The 17,805-nt window shown below is 54.2% G+C and overlaps 1 protein-coding gene across 3 annotated transcripts in view; it reads left to right on the forward strand.

The window, feature by feature from the left end:
* PWWP2B (PWWP domain containing 2B) overlaps positions 1-17,805 on the forward strand; it is a 53,980-nt gene that overhangs the window by 24,494 nt on the left and 11,681 nt on the right. The gene's annotated exons all lie outside the window — the stretch shown is intronic.

The raw sequence follows: 17,805 nt of genomic DNA on the forward strand, positions 1-17,805 counted from the left end.
GCACTGGAGCAGGCTGCCCAGAGAAATTGTGGAGTCTCCTCCTGTGGAGACTTTCAAACCCTACCTGGATGCATTCCTGGTCTTTTCCAACCTGGTTAACTATTCTATTCTATTCCTATTCTATTCCTATTCTATTCCTATTCTATTCCTATTCTATTCCTATTCTATTCCTATTCTATTCCTATTCTATTCCTATTCTATTCCTATTCTATTCTATTCTATTCTATTCTATTCTATTCTATTCTATTCTATTCTATTCTATTCTATTCTATTCTATCCTATTCTATTCCTATCCTATTCCTATTCCTATTCCTATTCCTATTCCTATTCCTATTCCTATTCCTTATCCTATTCCTTATCCTATTCCTTATCCTATTCCTTATCCTATTCCTTATCCTATTCCTTATCCTATTCCTTATCCTATTCCTTATCCTATTCCTTATCCTATTCCTATCCTATTCCTATCCTATTCCTATCCTATTCCTATCCTATTCCTATCCTATTCCTATCCTAATTCCTATCCTAATTCCTATCCTAATTCCTATTCTATTCTAATTCCTATTCTATTCTCTGTGGTCTACCCTAAGTGACCCTGCTTTGACAGGGGGTTGGACTCAATGGTCTCTGGAGACCCCTTCCAACCTCTAATGCACTGTACTGTGAAAACAAAGCCTAGAGCTTTTGTACCAAGTGTAGAGCACCAAGTGTTTTACAAACTCAAGTGACCTATGGACAAGCTCTTGGAACTGTGTGGGTTAATCTTTTGAGGTTTGCATTAGTCTGGATTCCCTCAGTCCAGAAAGATTAATTGATGCCAGCCTGTTGGGTTCTGATGCTGGAGAGCACAGCTCAGAGGTGTCCCTGCTAGGTGTCAAGTGGTGTCTGCCTGTGGAGGAGAGCTTGCAGCTGCAGGATGGTTGCACAGAAGATAAGATGATGGCTTGAGGCTGCAGGATCTGCACAGATTCTGTTTCCTGTTTGCTCTGGATCAGTGCAGCAGAGGCTGTGGGGAGCTGTTGCTGAGTTAGGAGGAGCGGGTTGGAAAAGAGGGAAGCTGGCATTTTCCTGGGTCATGCTGTGGTCTTCTGAATGTCAGCAGGAGAGGTCAGAGCTTCCCTTTTCCCTCTAACACAACCAAGCCTAACAAGAGCAGTTCAGCACCAAGCCCCCTTCTGCTGAGTCTCGGTGGGAACACAGGGAGTCTAATCTGTGTCCCTTCGAGCGGCTGGGAGCCTGTGGTGTAGGACCCAGACTGAAAGGCAGAGCTGGAACAGGACAGCTGCCTCCCAGGGCCCATTCTGGCCACTTCTGCAAACAAACCAAGGAGCTTCCTGCTTGCCAAAAATAAGTGTCAAAGGGCAGCAGTATCTGGGGAGGACATGTGTCCTGCACCGTCTGTGAGGCCTTTGTGAGCTGCTTGTTTACCTGGGCACCCACTCTGCCCATCTGCAGAGCAGAGGTGCCCTGAGTGCCCCTGCTCATGGAGAAAACAGTTCCACCTTTATTCACCCCTGGCTGCCTGTCTTCAGTTTATTTGTGGGTGCTTTTTTTCCTAGCATCTTCCCAAGCTAGGCCTGGGCTTTGCTGATGGCTCTGTGAGGTCCTTCTTGTGTGTATCCAAAGCGTGGCTGAGCCTTTTGGCTGCGGGCTTCCAGCAGTCAGCGGAAGGGGTTTACAAACAGCCTCTGTTTGTCTGGAAAACCAAGCAGACAAAAAAAGGCAGAACAGGAATTACCAGGCCCCCACTCCCTGCTTGGAGCAGATGCCAAGAACAGCAGGAATGCCCTCCTGGGAAGGCTAGCAGATGTCACCCAAGGCCTGTGGACAAGCAGGACCATCCCCAAGACCAGGTGTCCAGTCTCTGCTGGGGGTGAGGGAGAGCTCTGATACCTGAGGCTTGGGATGTGAGGCAGGTGGAGAAGGTAACCCACATCCAGTGTCCATCTTCTACTGCTGGATGTGGTGTTTAGGAGGGGGTGTCCAGGAGGTTATTTCCTATGGTAATCTGGCTCTGCAGTAAAACCCCTGGTGCACATACACATCTGCCAGATGGAAACCTGCCTGCCTTTGTCTTCTGCCTGGGTTGCCATTGTTGCCTCATGCCCCCAGGGCAGTGGTTGTGCTCCTCAGTGCTGATAGAGGAGTAGCTGGAGGAACCTTCCTGGTATTCCTTTGCATGTTGCTGTGTCCTGCTAGTCTCCTGTCCCCATGGGCACAGCTCCTGCTCTCCTTTTACCTGCTCTTGTCCTTCCACCTGGATGTGTGACATTCTTGGCATTGCTGGGCCCTTACAAAGCAAACAATGGGTTTGTACTGCAGGAGTCCTGGCCAGTGCTGAGGTCAAGGGAAAAACATCAGTCTCATGTCCTCCAGGTCCTGTGAGCAGTGGGAAGGTTGGGAGAACTGGTTTGCTGCCTCTTCCTGCAGGGAGGGACCCTCCTCCAAAGAGGAGCAGGGGCTTGTGTGTGCTGGGACTGCTGTGTTTGCCTTGTGCTCCCGTGGTGCCAGGTGGCCTGACCCGTGTGTGTCAGCACCAGCTCCCAGGCTGGAGCAGGCTGGAATTCCAGCAGGTGAGTCACTGGAGTTTTGCCACTTTAATAAGAACCTGCAGAGAGTTTCAGTTTCGTGACGGCAGAGCGAGTGGCGCTTGGAAGGGACTCGAGGCCTTCCTGGAGTCGGTGGCTCTGTGCCAGAGGTGGGGTTAGATACCATCCTGAGCACCATCCCAACCAAAGCACAGCTCGGTCTGCAGGTGAGAGCTGAGGAAGCTGGCTGCCCTCTCTTGGTGGAATGGTGGCTCCTTGGGTTTGGCAAGGCCTGAGGCATGGGTCCTTGGATGAGGCCTTGAACAACCAGGTGTGGTGGAATGTGTCCCTGCCTGTGACAGGGGGCTTGGAACTGGGAAGATCTTTAAGGTCCTTTCCAACCCAAACCATTCAGTGGCTCTATGAATCCTACAGCAGATGGCTGCTTTGCCTCAGGGGGGTGCAGGGCAACGGGAGCCATTCCTCAGCAAAGCCAAAAGCACAAGCCAAGGGCATGGTGATGGCAAGTCCCTGAGCTGATGTAAGAAAGCCCATGGAGAAGTTTCTGAGTGTCCTTTTGAGTGATGTGATGGTGAATGGCTGCCTTGGGTCTTTTTGTTCTTCCAGAGGAAAAGTTGGGTTACAACCTAAACTGCAGTGTTCAGGAGTAGAAAGTAGGCTTTGAAGCTCATAGATTCATAGAGTGGTTTGGGTTGGAAGGGACATCCAGTCAAAGGTCATCCAGTCCAAACCCCCTGCAGTCAGCAGGGACATCATCAGCTAGATCAGGTTGCTCAGAGCCCTGTCAACCATGAATATCTCCAGGGATGAGACCTCAACTGTCTCCCTGGGCAACCTGTTGAAGCATTCTACCACCCTCATGGTGCAGGACTTGGTCCTAACATTCAGTCTAAATCTACTGATTTCGAACCATTGCCCCTTAGTTATGTTTGGTGCTGTGCAGGGGCCTCACACCCTTCTGCTGCTGTGGGCTGGCTCAGAGGAGATGCTGGTGAGGGCTGGTGGCTGCCCTACAGTGCCCAGGTGGGAACCCAGCTGTGGGTGTGAACGTGGTGGTTTCCCTAGTGGCTGTGTCACACACAGCAGCTTGCCCAGAATCATGTTGAGCCTGGAGAGGAGCAGCCTGAGAGGGGATCTGATCAATGCTCAGCAAGAGCTGAAGCACCTGTGGGGGGCAAGAGGATGGGGCCAGACTTGTCAGTGGTGCCCAGTGACAGGACAAGGGGCAACAGGCACAAACTGGAACCCAGGAGGTTCCATCTGAAAAGGAGGAGAAATTTTGTTTGGTATGAGGGTGCTGGAGCCCTGGAGCAGGCTGCTCAGAGAGGTTGTGGAGTCTCCTTCTCTGGAGAGATTCCAAACCCCCCTGGCCATTGTGATCCTGGGCAAGCTGTGGTGGGCACCCCTGATCTCCAGAGGTCTCTTCCAACCCCCACTGTGCTGGGATTTGGGGATGCTGTGGAACTCTCTGGAGCCAAACACCCCGAAGTGCAGCATCATTCCTGCATCTTTTTGCCATCCCCTCGGTGGAGGGGCTGCCCAAGGGCTGCCCCCCCGACCCAGGGCAGCCCCACACCCTGCTGGGCTCCGCTGGCACTGGGCTGGGGATCCTCTCAGCTGCCATTCTGTTTATGACTTTCCTCCACCCCATCATTTTGCTCAGGAAGGTCGTTTGCTGAAGCCTGTGACGACTCTGCCTGGCTTTAATTTGCTGCTGGGTGTGAGCTAATGAGTGGTTTGAGATCAGGCTGTGCGGGCTGGGGCCTCCTCACCCTGCTCCTGCTCGGCCGGACCCTTTCCCGGCTGCGCTCCGCTGCCAGCGGCCGGTGCTGGTGACCAGCGATGGGGTGGCACAGATGCCTGCACACAGGAGTTTAAATCAGAGCCCTGCTGCCCCCTTGGCCTCTCCAAAGCCCTCTCTCTCGTTTTCCCCAGCCCAAGCCCCGCTGCTGAAGGAAAATGACTTTCCCCGCGGGGCATGCGGAGGTTGGCGGCTGAGTCATGGCGCTTCCCTCCCTGAGCTGAGCTCTGCTTGGGAGTTACTCACTGCCTGCTGGGGGCTGAGGAAACTCTGCTTTTGAGTGGATAATGGGGGAATTTGGCTCTCTCCCCCTGGCAGGGGAGGGTGCCAGTGCACGGGGGTGCAAAGCTGCCTGCGTGGGCGCCCGCTGCGGTCCCGAGCGCACCCTAAAGCACGAAGGCAAAGCGCAGAGCCTGTGCTGCTTTCTCCAGGTGGATCCACCTGTGAGTGCCAGTTGTGTGCAGATGCTTTTAAACCCTAAAGAAGGGTTTGGAAAAGCCCTCTAAGATCATCCAGCCCAACCATCAACCCAACACCACCATGGCCATCAAACCATGTCCCCACATGCCATGTCCACACCTTTCTCCTACACCTCCAGGGATGGTGACTCCACCACCTCCCTGGGCACAGTTTTAAGCTGTGCCAGAGGAGGTTTAGGCTGGACATTAGGAAATGTTTCTTCACTTGAAAGGGTTCTCAAACATTGGAATGGTCTGCACAGGGCACTGGTGGAGTCACCATCCCTGGAGGTGTTCAAGCAGTGTGTGGGCCTGGTGCTTAGGGACATGGTTTAATGTTTACCCTTCAGTGCTGGGTTGAGGGTTGGACTGGATGATCTTTGAGGTCTCTTCCAAGCAGATATATCCTGTGATTCCAATGCCTGAAACTGAGGAACAGCTGTTCCTGAACTCAGGAATAGTTGGGTTAGCTGGGTTGTGATAGTGAGGTAATGGCCCCAGAGAGAGGAGGTTGAGGAGAACAGGGCTTGTGTTAGCAACCTTGGGTGTTAAGTCTGGACTGATGGGGGCAGAAAGGTGGTTTGGGGGCAATTCAGTGGTTTTCAGCTCTTACTCCACAGATTGTGCTGTTTCCTTAGAGAATCACAGGCTGCTTAGGGCAGGGAGGGACCTTCAAAGCTCATCCAGCCCAGCCCCTCATCTGCAACTAGAGCAGGTTGCACTCAGCCCCTAGCAACCTGACCTGCAATGGTTCCAGGGATGGGACCTCTCCCACCTCTCTGGGCAACCTGGGCCAGGGTGTCACCACCCCCAGAGACAAACATTTCTCCCTTCTCTCCAGTCTGAATCTCCCTCTTTGAGTTCAAACCATCACCCTTTGTCCTGCTACAACTGCTCAAAAGTCTGTCCCCAGCTTTCTTCTGGCCCCTTTAAGCACTGCAAGGCCACCAGAAGGTCTCTCTGGAGCCTTCTGCAGGTTGAACAACCCCACCTTCTTCTGAAGTCCCTCAGGAGCTGACTGAGCAAGTGAGATCACGTGTTCTCTGTGGAATATCTCTTCCCAGTGGAAAATGCAAAGGGGTTGTGAACCCAAAAGCCCTGGAATGATCCTGGCCAGGCTCACATCTCTGCAGGTCCCTGGTGCAGCATGGCAGCACCACTTGGTTCCATCAATGCCCATGACTGGCTGTGGAGGACCACACCTGCTGCTAGGGGACACCAGGTTACAGGGACTGTGCTCCCCAAACTCCCCCCATGTTGGCCTGGAGAATTTGTGGCTAAGCATCCATCTGCTTCTGAGGGAGAAGCAGAAAATGCTCTCTGGAGTGAGCTGGCTGCCAGGGAGGTTGCCCAAGCACTGCACAGCTGATGTGCAGCCTGCAGCACAAGGGCTGATAAGGGCTTGCTGGTTTTAGCCATGGGAATGTTTGTTCTGGTTTCTGAGAGCTGCCTGTTCAGCAGGACATCTCGTGATGGGGAGCTCTGTGCCACTCAACCTGCCTGAGGGGCATTTCATTGGCTTTGCTTCCTCTGAGTTCAGTGTTTAGCTAAGGATTGAACTTCCATCAGTAACCTTTTTCTGCACTGGAACTGGACAGTTCTTGTTTTCTTTCCTTCTTGTCTCTTGGCTGGTTTCTAATCTCTGCTCCTCAACAGAATCAGAGTCATACAGAATGGTAAAGGTTGGAGGGGACCTCTGGAGATCACCCAGTCCAACCCCTCTGCTAAAGCAGGGGCACCCACAGTAGCTTGCCCAGCATCACAAGGTCCAGGTAGGTTTGGAGTCTCTCCAGGGGAGACTCCACAAGGTTAGAGTTGGATGATCCCCACAGGTCCCTTCCAACCCCAGCATGCTGGGGTTCTGTGATGACTTAGCTGTGGGTGGGATGTGCTGGCCAGCCCTGGAGGTGAATGGAGTGGAAGAAGGGGCAGCATTGCCTGTGGGGTGGGGAGAGAGGAGGTTTTCCTTTGGGCAGAGCACTCTGTGGTGAAGATGTTCTGACAGCCAGGGGAGCAGGGAAAACCTGCTGTGCACCAAAGGCAATGCCAAGCCAACTACAGGCTGCCTGAGCCATGGGTAGATTGGGGTTGGTCTCACTGGGGAGAGCCAAAGCCTGGCTTTGGTGCCAGGCTGCCCAAGATTTGTGCCATCCAGAGACTTGAGAAATGTCACTTCCCTCAGGAGTGGGGACAGCCCTGCTCAGCCTCTCCCTGCTCTGCCTGCAGCCTCAGCTGGCTCTGCCAGGCACAGGGGGCACAGAATTCTCCACAGGGGCTAAATTTGGCTATGTAGTGCAGTAGAGAGGGCTGATGACATGGGAACTGCTCTGTGACCCTCAACCCTACAAGGGGACAACTATCCTGATAAGTGAGGACCAGGCTGGCTGAGGCCACTGGCTGCAGAGCTGCTGCTGTGGTGCAGTGGAATCCTGGAACCACAGCCTCATTAAGGTTGGGAAAGACCAAGCATCAACCCAGCACCACCATGCCCACTAAACCACGTCCTGAAGGGCCATCTCTGCATGTTTTTTGAAGCCCTCCAGGGCTGCTTGGTGATGCTGGGCATGTAAACAGAGAACAGCAGCAGCTTGCTGACACACAAACTGATCATTAAGGTCCCTTCCCAACCAAACCATTCTATGAATCTGGGAGCTGGTATCTGGAGGAAAGATTTGGGGCTTTTGGGGGTCTTCTTTCCCCTCCTTTTTGGGGGGACAGGTCATGCAGGCTGATTAAACCTGCCCAGGACTGTTGTCATCTTTGCTGGTTGTCTGGTCCCAGCCCCATCATCCTGGAAGGGTGTGTGGTAGGCTCCTGCTGCTGCTCTCACTGGGAGTGGCTTTGTGCCTAAATTGAGTTCATTTTTATTCCAAGGTCAAATTCTGCTTCCCATCACAGATGCTAATTATCAGCTGTAATTAATGGGGTTTTCCCCTCCCATTACAGATACTAAAAATCAGTTATGGTGGTGCTTGCACAGCAGTGAGGGAGGCTCTGTTTTGGGTAGTGTCACAAGCAGTTCCCCTGGTTGGATTCAAGGATCTCAAGGGCAAGGTCCTGGATCTGGGTTGGGCCAGTCCCAGGCACAAATCCAGGCTGGGTGCAGAGTGGGTTGAGAGCAGCTCTGAAGAAACTTGGGGGTGTTGGTTGCTGAGAAGCTCCCCATGAGCCAGCAGCACAGGAGGCAAATCCTGTCCTGGGCTGCATTAAGAGGAGTGTGGCCAGCAGGGCAAGGGAGGGGATTCTGCCCCTTTACTCTGCTCTGGTGAGACCCTCTCCTCAAGTACTGCATCCAGTTCTGGTGTCCACATCATAAGAAGGACACAGAGCTGTTGGAATGAGTCCAGAGGAGGGCCACAAGGATGATCCAAGGGCTGGAGCAGCTCTGCTCTGAGGATAGGCTGAGGGTGCTGGGGGTGTTCAGCCTGGAGAAGAGAAGATTGAGGGAGACCTGATAGCTGCCTTGCAGTATCTGAAGGGATCCCACAGGAAAGCTGGAGAGGGACTTTTGATAAGGATATCTAGCAATAGGACAAGGGGGAATGGTTTGAAGCTGAGGGAGAGTAGGTTTAGACTGGATCTTAGGAAGAAGTTCTTCGGTACAGGGCTGCTGAGATTCTGGCATAGGCTGCCCAGGGAGGCTGTGGATGCCTCCTCCCTGGGGGTGTTTGAGGCCAGGTTGAATGAGGCCTTGAGCAGCTGAGTCTAGCTGGGAAGTGTCCCTGCCCATAGCAGGGAAGTTGTGAGTACATGGTCTCTGAAGTCTGTTCCAACCTAATCCATTCTATGATCTTAAGGTCTTTTCCATATGGTTCAAGAACCACTGATGTCTGGGGGGCCTGGAGAAGCTTTCTGCTGAGGAAAGCATTTTTTGTGCAGGGCTTTGGACTCTTCCCTTCCCTACAAGTCAGCAAACAGATTGTTGTTTACCGGTGCTGTCTGTGCCTAGCATCTGCTGCTGAAGAACAGAGCCCCTGGTCCTCTATGTGAGGGAAGCAGTGACAGGCTAAGAGTCAGGAGCTTTGGAATATGTGGGCACAACAGTCATGCATGTCAGAGGTACTTTGTGTCTGCTGCAGAAGAAAAATCCAGCCATGTTTCACCCTCTATTAGGTCACCCAGACTTCTGGGCCTGATGGTCTTAGGTGGTGTTGGGCCTGGAATCATAGAATCAACAAGGTTGGAAAAGACCTCAAAGATCATCAAGTCCAAGGGGGAATGGTTTGAAGCTGGGTTTAGACTGGATGTTAGGAAGAGGTTCTTCTGTATGAGGGTGGTGAGACTCTGGCATGGGCTGCCCAGGGAGGCTGTGGCTGCCTCCTCCTTGGGGGTGTTCAGGGCCAGGTTGGATGAAGCCTTGAGCAGCTCAGTCTAGTTGAGAAGTGTCCCTGCCCATGGCAGGAAGGGTGGAGTAGATGATTTCTCAGGTGCCTTCCAACCTGAGCCATTCTTTGATTGTGCTGGGCCACGTGGTGATTTGTCCTCACACAGCATGCAGGCTTTGTGCTTCATGCTGGCTTTGACTTGTGATGGCTTCAGCGCTGGCAGCAGCAGCTCCCCTGGGCCCTGGAGTCGCTGTTAGCAGGTACTTGATTAGCAGCTGCAGCACACTGGTGCTTGTGTGAGTGCTTAGGAGGACCATGGCACAGCTACCAGGCCTGCTACCCAGGCCAGAATCATAGACTCAATCAGGTTGGAAGACACCTCAAAGATCATCAAGTCCAACCTGTCACCACAGACCTCAGGACTAGACCATGGCACCAAGTGCCACGTCCAATCCCCTCTTCAACACCTCCAGGGATGGTGACTCCACCACCTCCCTGGGCAGCACATCCCAATGGCTAACAACTCTCTCTGGGAAGAACTTTCTTCTCACCTCCAGCCTAAACTTCCCCTGGTGCAGCTTGAGACTGTGTCCTCTTGTTCTGGTGCTGGTTGCCTGGGAGAAGAGACCAACCCCCACCTGGCTACAACCTCCCTTCAGGGAGTTGGAGAGAGCAAGAAGGTCTGCCCTGAGCCTCCTCTTCTCCAGGCTAAGCAACCCCAGCTCCCTCAGCCTCTCCCCACAGGGCTGTGCTCCAGACCCCTCCCCAGCCTCATTGCCCTTCTCTGGACACCTTCAAGAGTCTCAATGTCCTTCTTAAACTGAGGGGTCCAGAACTATACACAGGACTCAAGGTGTGGCCTAACCAGTGCTGAGTCCAGGGGCACAATGACCTCCCTGCTCCTGCTGGCCACACTGTTCCTGATGCAGGCCAGGATGCCCTTGGCCTTCTTGGCCACCTGGGCACACTGCAGGCTCATGTTCAGCTGCTGTCAACCAGCACCCCCAGGTCCCTTTCTGCCTGGCTGCTCTCAGCCACTCTGACCCCAGCCTGTAGCACTGCATGGGGTTGCTGTGACCAAAGTGCAGCACCCAGCACTTGAACTAGAAGATGCTACTTGGACAAAAGCTTGCTGGGGCAGTCAGTGTATGACCACATCTCTCTTCTCTGTCTCAGAGAGCTGAGGGTTGGATCTGGATGACCTTCAAAGGTCCCTTCCAAGCCAAACCATTCTGTGAACCTCACCAGCTCTGCACCCACCGTTCAGCATTGTGGGAAAACCCCTCCTGGCTGCTGGGTGGAGGACAGGACACAGCTTTGCAGGGCCAAGGCAGGGGCTGGGAAGTGAAGCAGCTGCCTGTAGCTGTGGGGCAGCTGACCTGCAGTGACCAAAGCTGCAGAGTGGTCTGGGGAAACTGAAAATAAAGAGCAGTGAGGTCGTGCAGCAGGAGCAAAATAAGAAGCACATTCCTGGCCAATTGTCTTTGTTTTCCTGTCTAGAAAACATGTTCCTGACGCTCACATCCGCTGGTGGGGCTGGAGGCAGAGTTATCTCCATGCCAGTGAAGGTGCTGGGCCATCCCTGCTGTGCCCATGCTGGCACAGTGGTGCTGAGGAGCCCAGCCCCTCCTCTGCTCCTGCTCCAGGAGGGTCCAGAGCAGCCTTGGTGGGGCTGTGTTGTGCTCACATCCATGTAGAGCACCACCAAGCCTCGTGGGAATCTCCTTGTGCATCGCTTGTCCAACGAGGTTTGGAAGCAGAACCTGCAGATCAGGGTGCCTGCTGCAGCTCCTCACGGCTCAAATCACTCAGCTGGCCTCAGATACAGCCCCAGGTAATCAATCAGTGCTGCAGGAGTGCCCAAAGGACAAGGAGGGGCTGCTTAGGTCAGCAGACATCTTTTTGCAGCGGGACTTCAGAGCCAGGTGGGCAGAGGGAGGCTCCTTGCAGCAGTCCAGGTGGTCTGCTTAAAGGGAATAAATCAGGGAGTCATAGAATGGTTTGGGTTGGAAAAGCCCCCTGAGATCATCCAGCCCAACCACTGACCCAGCACCACCATGGCCATCAAACCATGTCCCCCAGTGCCATGTCCACAGGTTTGTTGAGCACTTCCAGGCATGGTGACTCCACCACTTCCCTGGGCAGCCTGTTCCAGTGCCTGACCACTCTTGCAGCAAAGACATTTTTGCTTAGCTTCAACTTAAACCTCCCCTGGCACAATTTCAGGCCATTTCTTCTTGTCCTATCACCTGATCCTAGGGAGAAGAGCCCAACCCCCAGTTGGATTCTTTATCTGCTGGACATGTGAGGTTTCCAGCACTTGGGTCTGGCTCTCTAGCTGCATTCATTAAGTCCTGCTAAATTAATTGCAAGCACTGGCAGGAACTTCATGGCTGTGATTTGCAATTAGCTCAGGTAGAGCTTTCCAGGTGGGAATTCCTGGCTTGGCTCATTTGCTGCTGAAGCCTCAGCAACAGAAGCCTGATGGTGGTGGAATGTGGGAAGGGATGGAGGAGCAGTTCAGACCTGTGTCCCTGGGCACCTCTGCAGGGAAGAGCCCAGCCACAAAGCCATCCCCAGGCTAGCTGTGGGACCAGTGGCTTTGCAACAGCCACTGCCTTGCCTGGAGCATCTGAGCATCCCCAGAGCAGCTGAAGGGGGGACAAAAGAGGGATGGAGGAGCTGAAGGGATGAGGGAAAGAGTCTGTGCTTCTCCAGGGAGAGGCTAGATTGTCCTCAAAGCCACCCTAGAAAAGTGTCTTCTGGTCTCATTCCCACCTCAGGCTCTTCATGAGCAGAGCTTGGCTCCTGCCTGGGTGGGTCCTGCTTTCCATGGTGCCACTCAGCAATCACAGTGGTGAAGCTTTGCTGTGTCCTCTCCTCCTCTCAGCTCTGGGGCAGCCCTGCCCAGCTGTGGCCTGGGGTTCCCATCAGGATTTCCTGGGAGGTCCCCAGGAATGGAAGCTTTAAAGGTGTCATCAGTGCTGGTTATGGGAGAGGCTCCTGTGGCACTTCCATTCCTACTGGGTGTGAGTCAAGGTGCTTCTGCTTGGGAAGTTCTCAGTGGGAGCAAGGCTGTGAAATGCCTTTGGTGCCCCTGAGAGCTCCTTCCCCAGCTCTTCTGGCAAGGATGGCCAAGTTGTGCTGGAATCAGTGAAAACTCCCAGGGGTCCTGTGCCAGAGGGAGGGACACAGCAAGGATGAGCTGGAACCCCTCTGCTGTGGGGTCAGGCTGAGGGTGTTGGGGTTGTTCTGCTTGGAGAAGGCTCCAGGGAGACCTTAGAGCAGCCTTCCAGTATCTGAAGGGGGCTACAGGAGAGCTGGGGAGGGACTTTTGACAAAGACATAGAATGACAAGACCAGGGGTGGTGGCTTCAAACTAGAAGAAACTGGATTGAGATGAGACATGAGGAGGAAGAAAGTCTGCCCCATGAGGGTGGTGAGATGCTGGAACAGGTTGCCCAGAGAAGGCTCCAAGCCTGGAAGCATTCAGAGGTAGGTTGGATGGGGCCTTGAGCTGTCCCTGGCAGGGGAGTTGGAACTAGATGATCTTCAAGGTCCCTTTCAACCCAAACCATTCCATGATTCTGTGACCCTCCTGTGGTACACTGCCCATCCTGATGGGATGATATCACATCCCTGCAGCAGGGGGGAGCATGGCTGGCACCAGCTTGGTGCCACCTCCTCATGCAAGGGCCTTTCACAGCGGCAGCAGGATGTGAGGGTGATGCCAGCCTGGCTGATCTACCATGGAGCTGCCCAGCATCCTCTGGAGCTGCATCCCTGCTGTTTGGGCATGGCCATCTTCAGCTGAGGGGAGCCTGAAACCAGGAGCTTGTAGGACTCATTGACTAGATGAGTCTTTGGCTTTTGTGGGCCCTTGGAGATTCTTTTTGGTGGCCTTGGTTCCCTTTTGCTTCCCTTCAGATAGGCAGATTAGAAGCTAATGTCTTTTTCCAGGGCAGACTGTTGCACAAGGTAGCTTTGCTGGGGGTACTGGGAGGGGAAAGATATGGTGAGGTGCTGAAATGATGAGCATCAGCAACCCATCTTCCCCTGGCCATGTTTTCAGGGGTGAGCAGAGCAGAAGCTCCCCCCCAACAGCACCCTTGGTGGAGCAATAATGAGCTGCAGAAATCCCTCCCTGCATTCTGCTATTGGAGCTGCTCTGTTTGCTCAGAGGGTGTTGCTCAGAGGGTGGCTGCTCACTGCACCTCTGACTTTTTGGTGATATTTGAGGAGGGCAGATTTAGACTGGAGATTAGGAAAAAGATTCCTTACAGTGAGGGTGGTGAGGCACTGGAACAGGCTGCCCAGGGAGGTTGTGGATGCCCCCTCCCCGGAGGTGTTTGAGGCAGCTGACTCCTGGACCATGCTCTGTTGTCTCAGGAAATCTCCTGGGTGGAAAACTAAGCCCTGCAGCTGGGAACCAGCTCAAAGCCAGGCTTCCCCTCTGGGGACAAGCTGACTGAGCTGGGGTTGTTCAGGCTAGAGAAGACTCAACTCCAGGAGGACCTTAGAGCAGCCTTCCAGTACCGGGAGGGAGCTACAGGAGAGCTAGGGAGGGACTTCCAACAAAGGCTTGCAGTGATAGGACAAGGGGCAAGGGATTGAAGCTTGAGCAGGGAAGATTTAGACTATAGATTGGCAAGAAATTCTTCCTGGTGAGGCTGGTGAGACACTGGCACAGGTTGCCCAGGCAGGTTGGGAATGCCCCCTCCCTGCAAGTGTTCAAGGCCAGGCTGGATGAGGCCTTGAGCAACCTGGGCTGGTGAGAGGTGCCCCTGCCCATGGCAGAGGGGTAGGAAGTAGATGATCTTCAAGGTCCTTTCCAACCCAAACCATTCTATCTGCAGCAGGCAAACCTTCTTACTGGAAGGCTGTAGGTGGGACACAAGGGGCTGGTGTTAGGGATTCAGTTACTTGTGGTCCCTCACTGAGCAAGCATCCAGCCTGTGCCTGGTGGAAAATGGACACTTCCTGCAGAGGGGCATTAGATGGGGAGCTAAATTTAGATGCTGTTGCTCAGCAAGTAGATAGATGGCTGGGAGCTGCTGCTCCACGTGCCACCCCCGTCCTGCTCCCTGCCCGCTGGCACCCTGCAGGCTCCCACGCAGGGCCTGGGTCAGGCTGGCAGCCAGCAGCAGGGAAACCCTGCTGGGAGCCACCCGTGGGTGATGAGAGGCAGAGCAGATGTGGGGTGTCCATCAATCACAGGTGCCAGGCAGGGTTCCTGGAAAGAGCAGGCGCCTCCCATAAATCAGCAGGAGAAAGGAGCTGGAAGCCTTCGCCTCCTGGCACGGGGCAGCTGCCAGCTTTCCCAAATGCCAGCCTCACACATGCTTGTGGGTGTGATTCATGGGCCCCTCCATGGGCAGCAGCTTCTGGCCATGGTGGCTTTCCAGTAGCCTGGAAAAGACACATGGACAGCATGGACATCTCTGCAGTGGTGAAACACAGAGTTGTTTGGGTTGGGAACGACCTCCCAAGATTACCCAGTCCAACCAGTGACCCAGCACCACCATGGCCATCAAACCATGCCCCCAAGTGCCATGTCCACAGGTTTCTTGATCATTTCCAGGGCTGGTGACTCCACCACCTCCCTGGGAAGCCTGTTCCAGTGCCTGACCACTCTTGTGGCAAAGAAACTTTTCCTTAGCTCCAACCTAACCCTCCCCTGGCACAATTTGAAGTAATTTTCTCCTACCACCTGATACTAAGGAGACCAACTCCCACCTAGCTCAAATCTCCTTTCAGGGAGTTGTAGAGAGCAATAAGGTCTCCCCTGAACCTCCTCTTCTCCAGGCTATTCAACCCCAGCTCCCTCAGCTGCTCCTCACCAGGCTGTTCTCCAGACCCTTCAGCAGCTTTCTTGAGACAGAGGTGATGGCAGCCCTGTGCCCACCAGGCCAGCCAGAGGCTTTGCCTTGGGTCCAAAGCTTTCAGAGGTCTCAATCAGGAAGCACTGCCTCGAGCAGAGTGATCCCTGCCCTTCTTTGGCTTCTCTTTCTTTACCCCATTTGTTGCCCCCTGCTCTATCCCCTCCCTGCCCAGCACACGAGTGGGTGCACTCCACACTGTGGTGTTTGCTGCATCCCATATGCCCCATCCCAGCAGAAAAAGGTCAGTAGGAGCTCATCCTGTGGGTGCTGTAGCTCCCAGCTGTTTGCTCTTGCAGGGCAGGTGGACTCTGCACAGACCTGAGCCAAGAGCACCCAGGAGAGGAGCTGAAGCACAGGCTGCTGCTCACTGGGAAGACTGGTCTGAGCTGGGCTTGTAAATCAAACTGAGTTTGGGCTTGGGCTTGTAAATCAAGCAGGAACTCAGCTTAAGCACACACAAGATCTGTTTTCAAATCCTGGGTTCAGTTTTGGGCCCCTCACTCCAAGAAGGACATTGAGGAGCAGGAGCAGAGAAGGGCAACAAAGCTCTGGTGAAGGGTCTGGAGAGCAGGTCTGGTGAGGAGCAGCTGAGGGAACTGAGGTTGTTCAGCCTGGAGAAAAGGAGGCTGAGAGGAGACCTTCTGGCTCTCTACAACTCCCTGAAAGGAGGTTGAAGACAGGTGGGGGTCAGTCTTTTCTTCTAACAACTGACAGGATGAGAAAAAATGGCCTCAAGCTGTACCAAGGGAGGTTTAGGATGGCCATGAGGATCAATTTCTTCCCCCTGATGGTTGTCAAGGCCTGACCCTGGCTGCCCAGGGCAGTGGTGGAAACCCTGGAGGGGTTTCAAAGCCATGGAGATGTGGTGCTGAGGGCCTTGTTTTGGTGGTGACCTGGCAGTGCTGGGTTAAGCACTGGACTGGCTGATCTCCCAAGATCTGTTCTCACCAAACCCTTCCTATGGTTCTACAACCAGGTTCTCTCTTACATTTTGCTTTCTGGAGCCGAGGGCCAGGCTGCAGCCAGCGGCGCTGGGGTGCCATGGGGCAGCTGTCCCGGAGTGACCTCTGTGGTGCATCTCTAGCTGAAACACCCCAGGGCACCGGTGTGCCCTCACTGGCTGTGATGGACTCAGCAGCTGCAGGTGGTGCAGGTGTTGTGTTTAAACAGAGAATGTCCTCTGCCAGCTCCTGCCCACCTCAGGAGTGCCCTGATCATAAGTAGATGGGGCTTGCTGACGAGCTGGGTGGATTAGAGGCACATAAGCTGCTGGCAGGATGTCCCTCATGACGTGCCTTGGTTGGAAATCCTCTTGCTCTGGTGTAATCTGGTTTGGCAAGCTCCCAGAGGCTCCCCTGAGACCCACCAAAGGAGCTGGTGAAGGCTCTGGAGAACAGGTCTGGTGAGGAGCAGCTGAGGAACTGGGGTTGTTCCATCTGGAGCAAAGGAGGCTGAGGGGAAACCTTCTGGCTCTCTCTACAACTGCCTGAAAGGAGGTTGGAGTGAGGTGAGAGTTGGTCTCTTCTCACAAGTATCAGGTGATAGAGGGGAGGAAATGTGCTCAAGTTGCCCCAGAGGAGGTTTAGGTTGGATATTAGAAGAAATTTCTTCACTGAAAGGGCTCTCAAAGACTGGCAGAGGCTCCCCAAGGAGGTGTTTGAATCCCCTTGGGACACTTGGAAGTGTTTCAAAGAGGCAGAGGTGTGGTGCTGAGGGACATGGCTTGGCCCCAGCCTTGGTGGAGAGTGGTTGGACTCCATGGTCTTAAAACTCTCTTCTGACCAAAACATGTGAGTCCATGATCTCAGGACATAGCATCACCATGCAGCCATCCCAGGCCAGGGAGCATCACCCAGAGCCCCAAGTGCTCCCTAATGAGCTCTGCTGGCTGTGCTTAATGAGCACGTAGCCCCTGGCTTGAGTGTGGCAAATAAATCAGCTATGGCTGGGGTTTGGCAACTGTGAGCTGCTCAGCACAGCCCCTGCAGGGCCACCCCCCAAGCAGGATGTGGAGCAGGGCCAGGTTTTGATCCTGGTCTTAGTTTTCTGCCTGAGTGCCACTGAAAAGAGGGTTTCTGATCAGCTGGAGCTGCCCGTCCATCCCAGCTCTGCATGACACTGGCTCCTGGGGCACACTGCTTGTCTTACATCAGTGCAAGCCCCTCAGGCTGATGGTTGGTGGGCACCTCAAGGCATCTGCATGCTGTGGCATGTGGGGCAGCCCCTGATGGTGCTCAGCCCAAGTAGCCAAGCTGCCTCACAGCGACGCTGGGAGGCTTGGCTGAGTCACAAAGGTGCAGCACCCAGGACCTCACCCCTCCCAAAACAATCAAACCTCACCCTGATAGGGAGCAGAGTGCCTCTTCCTCTGCTCCTAACCTCTGCAAGCACTGCAAGGACACAGAAGGGTCTTGTCACCCTGAGCACGTTCAAGATGGGAAGGGGAAGAGGTGGTTGGCAGGTGGGACTTGAGTGGTGTGTTGGGAACCCTGGGCCTGGATGCCTGCCCCAGTCTGGGAGGGAAGAGTCATCCCAGGGACTGAGGGGAGACCTTCTGTCTCTCTACAACCACCTGAAAGGAGCCTGGAAGCAGGTGGGGGCTGGTCTCTTCTCCCAAGGAACAAGTGATAGGACAAGAAGAACTGGCCTCAGGTTGCCCCAGGGGAGGTTTAGGGTGGACGTGAGGAACAGTTTCTTCCCCTCAGGCCTGGCCCAGGCTGCCCAGGGCAGTGGTGGAGTCCCCATCCCTGGAGGGGTCTCAGAGCTGTGGAGCTGTGGTGCTGAGGGGCACGG

This window comes from Dryobates pubescens, chromosome 30 (genome assembly GCF_014839835.1).
Source record: "Dryobates pubescens isolate bDryPub1 chromosome 30, bDryPub1.pri, whole genome shotgun sequence".
Classification (NCBI taxonomy): Eukaryota; Metazoa; Chordata; class Aves; order Piciformes; family Picidae; genus Dryobates; species Dryobates pubescens.